The following is a 14212-nucleotide window of genomic DNA, read 5'->3' on the forward strand; positions in this document are numbered from 1 at the left end:
TACATTCTCCAAGTGCCTTGTTGGGCTCTGGCTACATTCACTCATAGTTGGAACTAAACCTTTATTTGGAACTTGTAGACTAGGAGTGCCGAACCCTGCAATCTTCTGCTCTAAAATAATCAGAAAATAATTGTGTTCTGAAGCTTCTGGGCTGTGGGTAGATGGAGCAGTTTTCTTCAAGCTTGGTGAGAATTTATGAACTGAGGGTGTTTTTCCACCCAACTCTTTGTTCAAAGATTTGCTTCATTTTATTTTCTTAAGAAAACTACATTTGAGGTTTGCTTTCCCCTCTTCTGTATTTTTTTGTGCTCCCGTCCTCTCTATAACCACCAACACGAATACCATTTTTTTCTCTTCTCTTTACGATGCCGAGGAGAGTAATAGAGACATTGCAGCCCTCTCCCCTGTCGCCACTGCTTCCTCAGGCTGTCTCCTTGAATTAGGCACTGTGTTAACTTTCCTGCGCTAAAAGGCATCTGCCTAAACCCAGCGTACCTTTTCAATAAAAGTCATCATAAAATCAACCTGCCTTGTAAATCCATCGCTCTTTGGTTTTGAAATATGTTGCAAGTGTGTCTTTTATGTCAGCGTCTGTAAGCCGGAGACCTCCCCACTTAAGGGAGAAGGCTGCTCTCTGACAGCACAACCGCCAGTGCTGCTCTCTCACTTGGGCTCCGGCTCCTCTTGCACCTTTTCCCTTTTTGTTGACTCGTGTGTATTATGATCCTCCTTCTTGGATATACCTGCTGAACAGGTATTGGCATTGTGTCGGTCTGTTTTTAGTTTAGTTTTCATTTGTCGAGGGATGTGCAAGTGATCAAGGCTAGTTGTAATCTGACCTCCGGCTAAAATCTCCCTGTGTTAGGGTGTGACAAATTCTTCTCCTTTTTCCCTCCAAGTATGAGTTGGAAATGAAATCCACTTGAAACTAATATGCCACAAAGTAACATCTGGAGATCAAGATTCCTTTCTTCTCACCTAACAGATCCAGCTTGTCTCCATTTTTCTATCTTTTTAGCCCAAACCTGTATCAGACTCCCAGAACAGGGGGAAGCTTGTTAGTCAAGTCAGAACTCATAGATGTGGATATCCATTCCCTTCCGAGTGTCAAAGCCATAACTCTTCTGTTTGCCTGGTTTGCATTGTGTGTAGTGCCATCCCCCACGGAGATGGGTCCCTCACACAGGAATACGCCTGGGTGGAGAAAAATTAAATGAGTCTGTCTCCCAAAGTGAAATGGAATTCTGACCTTGAAATTAATGAGATTCTGATCAGAAGGGTGGGGAAACTTCTTTATTTCAAATTGTAGTGTTATGTAAATTAGAGTCCTTTCCTCTTTTATGTGTTTAAAATATTCTTCCCTTATAGAGTACTTTGTGTTGTCCTTTTTCTTGTACACAAGCATTAAACCTATAGGAGTGTCTGTGAGTATAGGAGGCTTGTGCACCCACATTATCATCTAGAGTTGCATTTGTGACTAATCTTCAACGTGAAACAAAGGTGCAAAGTATAGACTGTCACCCTGTGGTCCCGCTGGATCTGTGCCCCTTTCTCTTTTCCTTTCCTTAGGTGGAGGAGCAGCCTTCACAGGGTTGTACTGGGTAGCATTTGTGCTTTTGATTTTGAATTTTTGGAAGGCAGGAGAAACATTTTTCTGTAGGGAAGGGTTGAAGAGGCACCATGACAAAGTCTACAGCAGTTTTCTTGGCTCCTGTCACACGCCGACGTGTGTCGGAATATTTATGGTCTGTTTTATGTAAATACATATTTAAGGGCCGTTAGAAGGCCTGATTATTCCCACTAGATGCCTTTCAGGTCCTCCCTACAGAACCGTTTTGAAATAAGTAATATTTCTCAGATAATCGAGTGACAGTATACAAGACTGCTTCCAGAGGGAGAGAGAGCTGCAGGGGCAGAGGGAGGGCAGTGACAAGGATGGGGAGGTGAGAAGGGAGAGCAAAGTAATAGCATACAGTGCTTTTGCCCAGATTGCCAAATTAACCATGTATGTATGTATTTTTTGTTCTTAAAGTTGAAGAGTTAATTTCTGATATGGTTGACTCATTTTTCAGTTCTCTCCATATAAATAAAGTATTTTTCATAAAATGTAAAAAAAGTCTTAATTAAATACAATAGTAAAACTCCTAAATAAGCATTTATCTTTACAGTTTTGTTGGGGGTGGGAGTGAGTATGGGGGGGGGTGTCCCTTACTTAGCGTAGAAGTTTTATGGCTGAGTTTTAGGTCATTGAAAAATCAGTTTTATAATGGAAACACTGACAGTTTTTACTGTTGCAGCCGCCCCTGCTCACACACTGCATCCATATGCAGATATGTCCACACGTGAGCCCATTTGAAAGAGGAGCCTGCAGACGTGGTGTAATGCACACGTGTTCTTTCCTTAAATCTGGGTAGTGGTAGGCAGGATTTACTTTGTGATTCAATACGCATTTGTTGTAGAAAGAAATATAGCTATTTGGGTAAAGTATCGTCTCTCCTGGTAGATGATTCCAGTTTGCTGGCCTGTCCATCCACCTGGCATCACAGGTGATTCCTGAGGTAGGTGTTGGGCTCCATGGAAAAAAGAAGCCTTTACTCTACAGGACTGACTTATTTGCCCTGGAAAATGGGACAAGTGTTTTGTGAGAAGCCATTCATGGAGGATGCATAATTCCCCAGGAAGGGGACTGAGGTAACTCCCGTTTATTGTCACTCCCTGAACCAGTCCCCAAGGCTCGGTGTCCAGGGAAATCATGCTAAAATTTATGGACCAATTACAAACAGTCCACGTGTGTCTTACATATGAAGTGTCTACAGATACGTTTCCCAGGGCCTTTAAAATAAACATTTCCTCATTAAGGAAACTTTACAACAAAAGGCAAGATAAGTATTGTCTGCTGCCTCGTGTTAGAATCTATACAATTACTGCTCCCCTAGCACTCTGGCCCCCATCGTGTGGGTTTCCTGATGATTCTCTTTAGGCTGCCCCTGTGTCCAGATTCCTGCCTGTGTGACACAGTCTTTGGCCAGCCTGCTGATCTATCCACTCAGCCCAGATTAGAATTGGCTAGGATGCATGCTCACCCCAGGCCCCAGAAGGCCCAGAACTGTCCGTATGGAGTGATGCCTGACCCTGCCTTCTGGCTCACCCGTGGGATGGGCACCAGGTACTGGCTGTAAGTGGCTTTGCTTGGCTCTCATTCCTTGGCCCTTCCATGTGGTCAGGCAGATTCATAGGTAGGCAGAAAACCTGACAGCTCACAGCAGCTACTGGATGTTCTGCACTGCTCTCATCTTTGATGTATTTGAACGGTCATTCCTGGGTCCCAAAAGCCCTGAGTAGGAGATGGTATTTTGTACCCTGAGATGTGTCTTTATAAAGGCATATGTCACTGAAGGCCCTATGTCCTACGAATCACATCAGCTGGGCCCGCCTAGGCCAAGGGCAGCCTGAAATGAGGAGGGCTGGCTGGCTCTCTGAAATGTGGGGGGGCTATGAGGGGGTACTTTCCAAGGGCTGTGGGACTGGGGTGGACAGGGACCCAGTTAGGGCTTTTAGGAGAACTGCTCGTGCTGGGGAGACTGGGGCAGTTCTCAGGTCACCAGGCTGCACCTCTGGACTGTAGCCCGAGCGGTTGACCACTGTGGAAGGGGCAGCGAATAACCAGAAGAGATGGGTCAGATGGTTCCCTCTGTCCTCACCGCCCAGACCTAGCCCAATTCTCCCCAGCTGCGCCTGGTTGTCCCCGAGCCTCTTTTCCCCTCTCCCTCTCCCGGAGGGGCAAGAACTCCTGTGATGTGTGTGGTTGTTTCTGGTTGTTCACTCCCAACACAGTCATGGAGACTCCTTTTCATGCTGCTGGGTTTAATTGTCTTGTTGGGATAAAGAAATGTTTGCACAGCTAAAGTGGGGCCGGGCTGGACGGGAGCAGTCCCTGATGGCTGCAGAGCCATCTGGCCTGGCTTGGCTTGGCTCTGCGCGCCGCTCGCCCGGCGGCTGGGCTCACTCCCGCTCCCGTCCCCTGCCCTCGCTCCGAGCCGCGCCGCTCCGCTCGGCGGCCGCCTCCTTGCACGGCCGGAATGCCTAATCACCATGGTGAGAAACGGACACCGCGGCCGTCCTCCCTCCTCGCCTCGCGCCCTCCCTCCCATCAATTGTCATGCAGAAGTGATCCGGGCTGCCGCGTCCTCGCGGCCGCCCGCCAGCCCCTCGCCGCTCGGGCAGAAGGGTGGCTGGTAATTGATCGTTTGGGGGAGGGGGCGCGGAGAGGCGCGAGGACGGGCCGGGGCGAGGCCAGGCCACCGAGTGGGCGCCGTGTGCTCGCCGGCAAAGGGCCCCCAGCCTCCGCCTCCGCGGCGGCTCGCGAGCGGCGTGCGAAGCGTGGGCGCCCCGGCCGTCGCGCCGCCGGGCTGAGGCTGCGGGAGAACTCCGCGCGCCGCGCCCGCCCGCCCGCCCGCCTCGCCCTGCGTGTCCCCGCGCCCCCAGGCCGCACTTAGAGCCAGTGCCGGTCGGTTTCCTTGACGTCGTCAGCGCAGAGAGAGAGGGGCCGGGGGTGAGGGGCGCGGGGGGCACGCCCACGGGATGTCGCGGGAGGGGGCCGGGCGGGGGAGGCGGGAGGGGCCGGGCGTGGGAGCGGTCCCTGCGCGGGGGGGGGGGGGTCGTGGGCGCGGGTGCGGGGGCCGGACGCGTGCACACGCGCATGTGGACCTGGCTTTCCCCTCGGTGCCCCGCGACTGTGAGCCTTCTGCTCTCGGTTGCAAACGCTTTTCCCGCACTGCTTTCCACATCTGCAAAGTGTTGGGGCAGTGTTCCCAAGCCAGGGCTTCGGCGGTCGCGCGGTCGCTGGTGTTCGGGCGAGGCGAGTCGCCGTCGCCCGCGCGGTCGCAGGCCCGCAGCCAGCCCCGCGCGCCTCGTGGAAGTCCGGGCGCTTTCTGGAACTCTTCCCACGGGAAGTTTTCCGGGGCTGCCTTCCGGTCAGCGGCCCCAGGTTGATTATTTGGTGGCCCTTTTTTGTGTGAAAATAAAACAAAAAACACACACATTGTGCCCGCATAACAAAAGTTGCTCTCCCTCCGCACCCCTTTTCCTCATTAGGCAGGGAAGAGGAAACTGGAAAATAGAATTATATTTTCATATTGGTATTTCTCATTTTTAACCCTTATTAACTACATCCATCTGGTTCATAAATAGTAGCACACGTTGAAATGTATTCTTCGTACATACTCAGGATTTGGAGTGACAATACATTTAACAGAGTTATATTTTTATACTGGTTTTTCTTATTTTTAACTCCTATGAGCCACATCCATCTGATTAATAAAGATCAGAGCACACGTTGGGCTGTACTTTTTATAAATCCTTGAGCTTTGGAGTGATGGTCCATTTCATTGTAAAATCCACAGGATCTTAACACTAAAATAACAATAATTTTTGGACTTGAACGTTCTCTTCCAACAGTTTGACAGCATTTCCCAGCGCCATTTTACCCCTTAGAGATGAACTGCAGACTTAAGGATAATATATTGCTATTCAGCAGCTAAAATGCTTTAAAATTTTTTAAAAGTATCACTTAAAATTGTCACATTTGTGGCTCAATAGAATGTGTTTTTATCCTTTGTAACCTCAAAGTGTGTGGTACAGGGTGGGAATTTGTAAGTATCTCTTTCTTTAGGGTAAGGAGGAGAATTTTCTGCAAAAGAACTTTCTCTGTTACGCCTTTTCCAGGAAGAGATCCTGTGTCAGGACTATGGGTTAGGCCTGGAGAACTGATAGGCTGTGGCATGAATCAGTGCACCTGGTAGATGCTACAGAAACGGGAGGAATCCACCCCCTTCCAGCCTTACTCAATGAATTGGACTTTTCTATTATTTTAATCACATATATTAATATATTTTAATCACATTAATTAATTTTAGTGTTAAATTTTTTTTTTTTGCCTTGGCGCCAGTCACATTGAAAAGCTCAGTGTAAGTTGAATATTGAATGTATTGATGATGGTGGTTATGATCTAGTTTTTACTTTAAGTTTTCATCAATTTGCCCCTCTTAAGCATTACACTGAACAGTATTGGTAAGACTGTGCTATCCCAAAGGTGTAGAGGTTGAGGAAAGAAAGGAAGAATTTACTTAGGCTTTGAGGTTTGATAATAACAAAGGTAGGGAGGGAGTTTTTCAAGAGATATGCGAAATCCCCTTTCTCATATATAGGTTTATTTTGTTAATTACTTGAAGTACTAAAAAACCATTTATAACTTTCAAAAATTGTTTTAAAAATAATTTAAAATTGCTCTTTTCTCGCAACCCTCTAGAAACCTGAAATTGGAGTCTATCCCACTCCCAAATGCTTTCCCACAGTGTTACATCCCCTACCACGGAGTCTACAAATATGGATCTGCTTTTGGTGTGTATTTTAGAAATAATGTTCTACTGAGTCCCTGGTTTAAGCTGGAAACAGTCAAGTGTTTTATAGACACATGGAGCCGTCTGGCAATTCAGATATTTGACCGACAGTTTTCTCCGTGGAATGCGTTCTGATTGAAGATGACCCAGAGGAAATGAAAGTTGTATTTTTGGCGGGAGACATGGTGATGTGTCCAGTGCATTCTGTTTAACAGATCCAGAGCTTTAGGAAAGTCTAGAGCTACGAGAGTGAAGAAGGAACCTTTTGGTACAGTCTCATGAGAAATCAAGCCCAGTAAGCCTGAGTGTGACTCACCAGACGAGAGTTGTCTTTTTCCACTGAAATTCATTTGCAGGCTGAGACTTATGGCTTTACATCCATCTTAGAGCAGCAGAGACAGACAGAAAGCTGTAGGGAGGGGGCAAGGGCCAGCCCTGAAGAGACCTTCACTTTATTTTCAGGTATATCATTCCCATTTAGGTGCCAGCTAATCCTATATTGCTCTCATTTGACCTTGTTTTTTGGGGTTTGATTTAAACCAAGTCAGAGTGGCCTAGCATAATAATTACCTCTTAGAGGAGTAAAAGCTATATTTGCTCCTTTGAGCCTCAGCACAAAGGTGTTTCAGATCAAAGGTGGGGAGGCAATGTAACTTGGTAGCTATGAGTTCAGCCTCTGGAGTTAAATCCTGACGCCTTAGCTTACTTGCTCTGTGACTCTGGGCAAGTTACTTAAACTCTCTGGGCCTCAATATTCTCACCTGTGAAATGGGAATTATACAAACTCAAAGGGTTGTCATGAGGGACTTAATGAGATTAAATACACAGATAATGCTTAGAATGGTTCCTCACACGTAGTAAGTACTCAGTAAGTAATGACTATTATTATTTTGAGGACAATCTGGTGGTATAATCTTCCTTGTTAGAAGCACTGAGGTAGCCAAACACAGAGTAATTAACAACTAGTGATGTATGTAGGATCCTTTCACACACTCATGCCTTATGGCAATGTGGAAAGAGGGAGGGAGGAAGACTCGAGAGTCCTTTTCTGTGATGGCCAGCTGCTTCACCTCCCTTCATTATTATCCATCCACCAGGATTAGCCCTGGTGTCCTTCTGACCTCTTTCTCCCTTCACTTTATTTAGAAGCAAGATAATATTCAAGTTAGAGAAACTGAGTCTCTGGGTCAGATCAGGACTTGACTAAGGTGAGATATCTAGGCAGTGGCCCAGGTTAGAGATTCCAAATCTCATGATATTTTCGTATTCTGGAATTTTGTATTAGTAGATATTTGAAATAAATGGGCTATTAGAATTTGGGTATGATAGAGATTTGGACTGTATATAATCAGATTTGCTATAATGGTATTTGACTAGTATTAGAATTTAAAGTCCCAGAGTTTCTAGTCTGTCCTTAGATTTTAAGTTATACAGACACTTTTACCCTCTTGCCTATGTGAGACAAATCTGTGAACCTTCCCCCATCTGTGTGTGTCACAGTCCCACAGCATGATGGATTGTCTCTGCTTGGGGGAGGCTTAGGACGGGGCTTGAAGGGGCCTTGTAGGTCAGGAGAGAAATACAGCAGCCGGACTGAGATGCGGGGGCTGCTGGGGAGGGATTAGCAGGGGGAAGGGAGGGCAGGGTTGGGCGGGGACAGGCCCCTCACATAGTGTCTGTGTGCATTCTCCTAGGAGCAAAAGAGGGCTGTCCATTACCCTGAGCGCACAAATAAACTCAGTGTTTTTCTCTTTGTAGAAAGAAAGCCCCATGGGGCTTGGGAATACCAGAGAATGACTCTGCATGTCAGTGGGAGAGGTGGGGAGTGGGAGGATGGGAGTGAGAAAGACTGACCCTCTGCCTGAGGACCTTGGATTTGAGTCTTTTATTTAAACAGAGCAGCTCATATTTGAAAAGTCTCATGTTCACATATGTATGAGGCAGAAATAGCCACTGGAGGCCAGTGGTCTGATACCTCAATTCCTACCAGCTCCTCCATGGCTCCATTCAGGGGAGGGGGTTCAGCTCACCGTTGGAGGCAGACAACTCAGCAGATCTCGGAGCACCCAATTCTGCTCTCTCCATGTCCCAAGTCCTTCCCACATACAGTCACGAAGGTGTATGGGAAGTAGGAAGGAGATGCTGAACGTTCTTAATTTTTGGTTTCTAAAGAAGGGGGGGAAGTCTGGGTTTTAGGCCCAAATGCAAAAATCGTAGTTAAGAAGGAATTCTACAAAAGGAAAGCGTGGTCTAGGAGGTAGCTCCAGAGGTAGAGGCAGCAGCGCACGCGAGGGTAAGGAACCAGCAGGACTGCAGTTAGGGCCTATGCTTCAGCTTCCTTCCTGAGCAGTAAAATTAAAAAAAAAAAAAAATCCTTAGAACAACAAAAGTCTGGACGCATGGGCTTCCTTCCTGACAGGCCAACCTGGTGGGGCTTCATTCAGACTGAGCAGCAGTCAAGGCTGATTTACGGGGAAAAGGACCCAGACCAGACGTGGGCTTAACCCTTTCCTAACCACAGAGATCCCTCATTGCAAATGCTGCCTCCTTCTAACTTCCCATAATGGTGTGAGTACCTTTTTATTGTCATTTTCTCTTTATTTAAAGAGAGTACCTGCTGCTAAAGTGCCTAGTACCCTGTTCATGAAAAAGCTGAGTCTATGAGAAGTTGGGTGACTTGTAAGAGACCTAACCATCACATCTGTGACAGAGCTGGCACTGTGGCTCATGGCCAGAATAGCTCAGGCTCTTGGTGACATTATATTGACTTCAGAGCATTGTAGCCCTCTTTGACAATGGGAAGTGCCTTCCAGAATCTGTACTGGGAGGATCCTTTGAGCCCCAGTTGTACCTCTGTAAGATACTTGTACCCCAGAAGGAATACTACTACTTCATCTTAGGTGTTTCTTGGTGGCAGTGGATAAAACTATGGCAGAATATGTGAGATATGATTCAGTTGCTATCATCAGTAGAGTATGATGCATTCATGAATTCATTTAATCATCAGCTGTATTTACTGAGGACCTATCGTTCTAGGCACCATGCGAGGAGCTGGGGATAGAGTGTTCAGCAAGATAGATTGTAGTCCCTGCCTTACTGGAGCTTAAAGTTTAGTTAGGAATTGCAGGATGCTATGAAAAGTGCTATAATAGGGGAAATAGAAAATGCCATGGGACTGAGAAGTAGGAGCATCTAATCTTGTCTAAGAGTCAGGGATAGCTTTGTGGAGCAAGTGACCTTTAAGCTGATATCGAAAATCAAGAAGAAGTTATTTATTCAAAGAAGCTAGGTGGAGCAGTTTGCTTTTTTGGACAAAGTATAGCATCTGAGAGTGGAAGAAAGAACCCCAGAGCTGCCAAGGATTGCTCACAATAAAGTGAAAATAGAATTTCTCCCTGCCAGAGCCTGGGACCTGACCTCGGATCTCTGTAGCGCTTCGTCCTGTAAGTAGGCATACTCGAGAATGTCTGTGCAGTGCTTGTGTGGTTCTGAGGACCAACATCACATAGGGTCCTGCTTTTAAAGTAACTTTCTAAAGATGTCACTATAAAATACTTTCAGATGACATATGGTATCTTAACCACCAGAAGACCCATGAGCACCCAAAACCATGCTTCGAGCAAAGGAGACACTCAGGAAATATTTGTCGAATGTAGGAGGGCCATTGCCCTGCTATTTATTTAGTGAGGCAATGGCCCTGTCTTTTTACTAAAGTTCATGTTCAGCTCTGTACTTTGCCCTATACAGTGATGGGATGGGTCTCAGAACCTAGAGTGCTTGCTTGGCCGTTAAACTAAGCCACACAGCACCCGGGATTCTTGGCAGGGTTTCTTGGCAAAGTTTCCTATGGGAGGTGCATTGCTCAGGCTTGACTTTCATGAGGGAGGTTAGGCATGTAGTGCCAAGAGTACTGAAGAAGGAAAAAAAGGGCAAAGCAAACTGTCGGTCCAGCCTGGCACACGACAGCACACTGAAAACAGTTCCTCCCAGCCGGGCCACTGTGCTCTGCCGTCCCCACTGTGGTTTCCTTCCCTGGCCCCCTTATCTTCATCATCTCTCCTCGGCCACGAGCATTTCCTGAGCTTCTGTGTGTACAGCACTGTGCTCAATGCTATTTGCAGGGGAATCGAAGAGTAGGAGATAATACTTTCTCTTCTTGAGAGCCTCATGGTTAAGGTGAGTAGTTAAGATGTATATATGAAAAAGAAATGATAACATAAAATTACAGAAAGTGAGGGCTCTAGGATTTCAAGAGGGGGAGTCATCCCCAAGGCTGGGTTTCCCAAAGTGTAATCTAGGGACTGCCTGCTTCTGGTTACTCGTGGTGGTGTTGGTGGAGGATGGGGTGAAGACTCTTATGTCTAATGCAGATTCCCAGGCCTGCCTGGCCCTCCTAAGCAGAATCACAAGGAATGTGGCTTAGAAAAATGTGTATTTAGCAAGCAACCTCCCTTTCCTCCTTCAGATTAGCAATCACTCATCTAGGGTGAAAGTATCAGAGAGAAGGTTTCACAGAGAAGCTTGGCTTGAAGGCAGGGGAGTTAGGACTAGGGGCGTGGAGCAGCAGAGGATGGATTCCACCGAGGAGTCCAGGAAGAGTGAGAAGGAAGACACGGTGCCAGCTCACAGACAATTCTTTTCTCATCCAGTCTCCTGTCGTGGAGGGATCTGTCCAACTGCTTCATCCTCCTCTGCCTTTGCTCCTTCTCCGCTGTTTGCGTTTTCCTCTCTTATTGCTCCTCAGCTGACCGTCCGTGCTCAGCCCTCCCCTTCTCGGCGCAATATTGCAATTACGGGGTGGCCCAGCGGAGGGGCTGGAGGTGCTTAGCCAGATGTGAGGGAGGCCAGTGTGCACTTTGGTGCTCCTTGGGCTGCAGCCAGCCTGTCTTCTCACTGCTGCTACACTGCCGGGAAGCGGCTGGAGAGGGTTTTGGGGTTGTTTTTTGTTGTTGTTGGTTTGGTTTGGTTTTTGGCAGCCTCGTCTCCTCTCTTCCCCAGCCCTTAAGCTTTCCAATGCTCATTTGTAAAGGAGGAAGGGCTGGAGGGTTAGAGGAATCTCTCAGTGGCTGTATTAGTCACCAACACCTGCAGATTGGCTTTCTGTTTTAAGCTTTAGCCCTTCTAGGGGGCAGCTGCCAGCCAGTGGGAGGTTCGGTGCACCATGAGTAGGGGCCTGCTCTGAGGTTCAGGTGGCTTCGGATACCTGCGCAGGAGGGGATGTTCTCACCAACCTTCCTTCGTAGAGTCGGGGGTGGTATTTTTTCCCCCAACATAATTCTCCTTTTAAAACACTCATCACATTACATTGTAATTATTGGCTTAATTGCCCCTCTCCCAAGGGCCCATGTCTGTCTCCTGTGTGGCTTTATCTAGTGTGTCTCTTCGAGTAGTGCCTCGCTCAATAAATATTTGTCGTGAGAGTAAATGAACCCAGGCTCCCTGTTTCTCTGCCGAGTCCTGCTGAGAGTCGCCAGTGGCTCTGCCCACTTTCTCAAAGTCCCAAGGACCACATGGGATCCACCACAGGGCCAGGCACCGCCCGTCACACAAATGGGAAATGATGACTAGAAATAGAGGAACAGGCCGGGCGCGGTGGCTCACGCCTGTAATCCTAGCACTCTGGGAGGCCGAGGCGGGCGGATCCTTTGAGTTCAGGAGTTCGAAACCAACCTGAGCAAGAGCGAGACCCCGTCTCTACTATAAATAGAAACAAATTAATTGGCCAACTAATATATATACAAAAAAATTAGCCGGGCGTGGTGGTGCATGCCTGTAGTCCCAGCTACTCGGGAGGCTGAGGCAGAAGGATCGCTTGAGCCCAGGAGTTTGAGGTTGCTGTGAGCTAGGCTGACGCCACGGCACTCACTCTAGCCTGGGCAACAAAGTGAGACTCTGTCTCAAAAAAAAAAAAAAAAAAAAAAAAAAGAAATAGAGGAACAGTTCAGTGACAGGGAAAGAGCACAAAGTCAGAAGCTCTGGGCCTGTCACTTACTAGCTGTGTGACTCTGGGTAAGTCATTTTGTTTCTCTGAGCCCCAACTCCTCATACATAAAATGAGAGGTGGCAAATAATCCTTGCCCTGCTTTACACGGTTGCTGAGTCAGGAAAGATAACACAGATATGTTTTGTATTCTAAAAGTAACCATATAAATGCCCACCCCCCACACATGCACAGCATCTATCTGTCCTCTTCCAAGAACATCTAAGGAATAGAATGGTCTTAGAGCTGTGGTCTCCAGCCCCTGGGCCACAGACCAGTACCAGTCTGTGGCCTGTTAGGAACTGGGGGACACGGCAGGAAGTGAGTGGCAGGCAAGTGAGCAAAGCTTCATCTGTATTTACAGCCGCTCCTCAGCACTTGCATCACCACATAAGCTCTGCCTCCTGTCAGGTCAGTAAGGGCATTAGATTCTCACAGGAGCACAAATGCTACTGTAAACTGCATGCAAGGGATCTAGGTTGTGCACTCCTTATGAGAATCTAATGCCCGATGACCTGACGTGGAGCTGAGGCGGTGATGCTAGTGCTGGGGAGCAGCTGCAAATACAGATTATCATTAGCAGAGAGGTTTGACTGCACAATAAATGCAATGTGCTTGAATCATCCCCAAACCATCCTCCCCCAAGCCCCAGCCTTGGAAAAAATCATCCTCTGTGAAACCAGTCCTTGGTGCCAAACAGGTTGGGGACCACTGTCTTAGAGGGCTAAAATAGTTTATGAAATACCTGAGTGTGCTACCTAGAGGGAGCCCTCTTACATGCTGTTCCATCCCTGAGGTTGGGCTGCAGAGGAGCCTGCATTCCCTGAGACTGGCTGCATTATCTTCCTAGGTGGTTTGGGACAAAAGTTACCCAACTTTTGTACACTTTTTGTGAATGTACGTTGGCAGGCCATTTTCTGTACAGATCTCTGCCATCTCAGCTGAAATTTTATTTTGCCAGATCGCCACCGAAAGGAATTTACTCTTTGCCTTTCTTCTCAGCAAAGTTCAGAGCACCTTTATCTTCCCGTTTCCATGGCCAGCAACTCGGTTTTGTGGAGGGAGCTGATCCAGCTAAGAAGCATAGTGCCTTGGCCCGAGGGATGATAGGCAGAATCAGAGGAAGGGCTCTCTGCCCCCTAGAAACCTTTCTTATGCTGCAAGAATAGCCATGCTTTAGGGCCACGGTGACAAGGTGAAGGGGGCTGTGTCAGATTGGGAAGGGCTTGCCCCTTAGGTGAGACCTTTACAAGTCAGGGCTGGGCCAGGAGGATTGGAAAGAGCAAGCATTCGAAAAAAAGGCTTCACTTGTGCGGTAAACTTCATTGTGTGATTATTTAATAGACCATTAACAAGCAGATTCATTAACAAGATCTTAATTAACAAGTTCCAGGGTTATTCCTCCAACTTCCCAGGGGACCTGTTCTCCTCCTATTTAGTCCTGGAGACTTCCTATCCTCCTTAAACTAACCATACCAGATGCATTTAAATTCAGTCTTTTTATTGCAACTGAAATGACTGCAGGCAAAGACAGGAACATAGTACTACTCCTGATAATAATAGCTAACACCTTTAGAGTGCTTTCTATGTGCCAGGCACTGTTTTGAGTGTTTTATGGGTAATAATTTATATAATCCTCATAAAATCCTATGAGATAGGTGTTTTTTTATCTCCACTGTACAGATGAGGAAACTGAGGCACAGAATGTTTAAAACAATGTGCTCGTTGTCACACAAGCAAGAAGTAGCAGAGATGAGATTCAAACCCAGGCAATCTTACTCCAGAGTCAATGGAAAGGAAAAAAACCCCAGGAGAGAGAGGCCTGTGGGTCAGA

General features: G+C 47.2%; 1 protein-coding gene across 2 annotated transcripts in view; it reads left to right on the forward strand.

The window, feature by feature from the left end:
• Nucleotides 1-14212, forward strand: part of RNF220 (ring finger protein 220) — a 214544-nt gene that overhangs the window by 1473 nt on the left and 198859 nt on the right. The window lies entirely within an intron of this gene.

Source organism: Microcebus murinus, chromosome 2 (genome assembly GCF_040939455.1).
Source record: "Microcebus murinus isolate Inina chromosome 2, M.murinus_Inina_mat1.0, whole genome shotgun sequence".
NCBI classification, from domain to species: Eukaryota; Metazoa; Chordata; class Mammalia; order Primates; family Cheirogaleidae; genus Microcebus; species Microcebus murinus.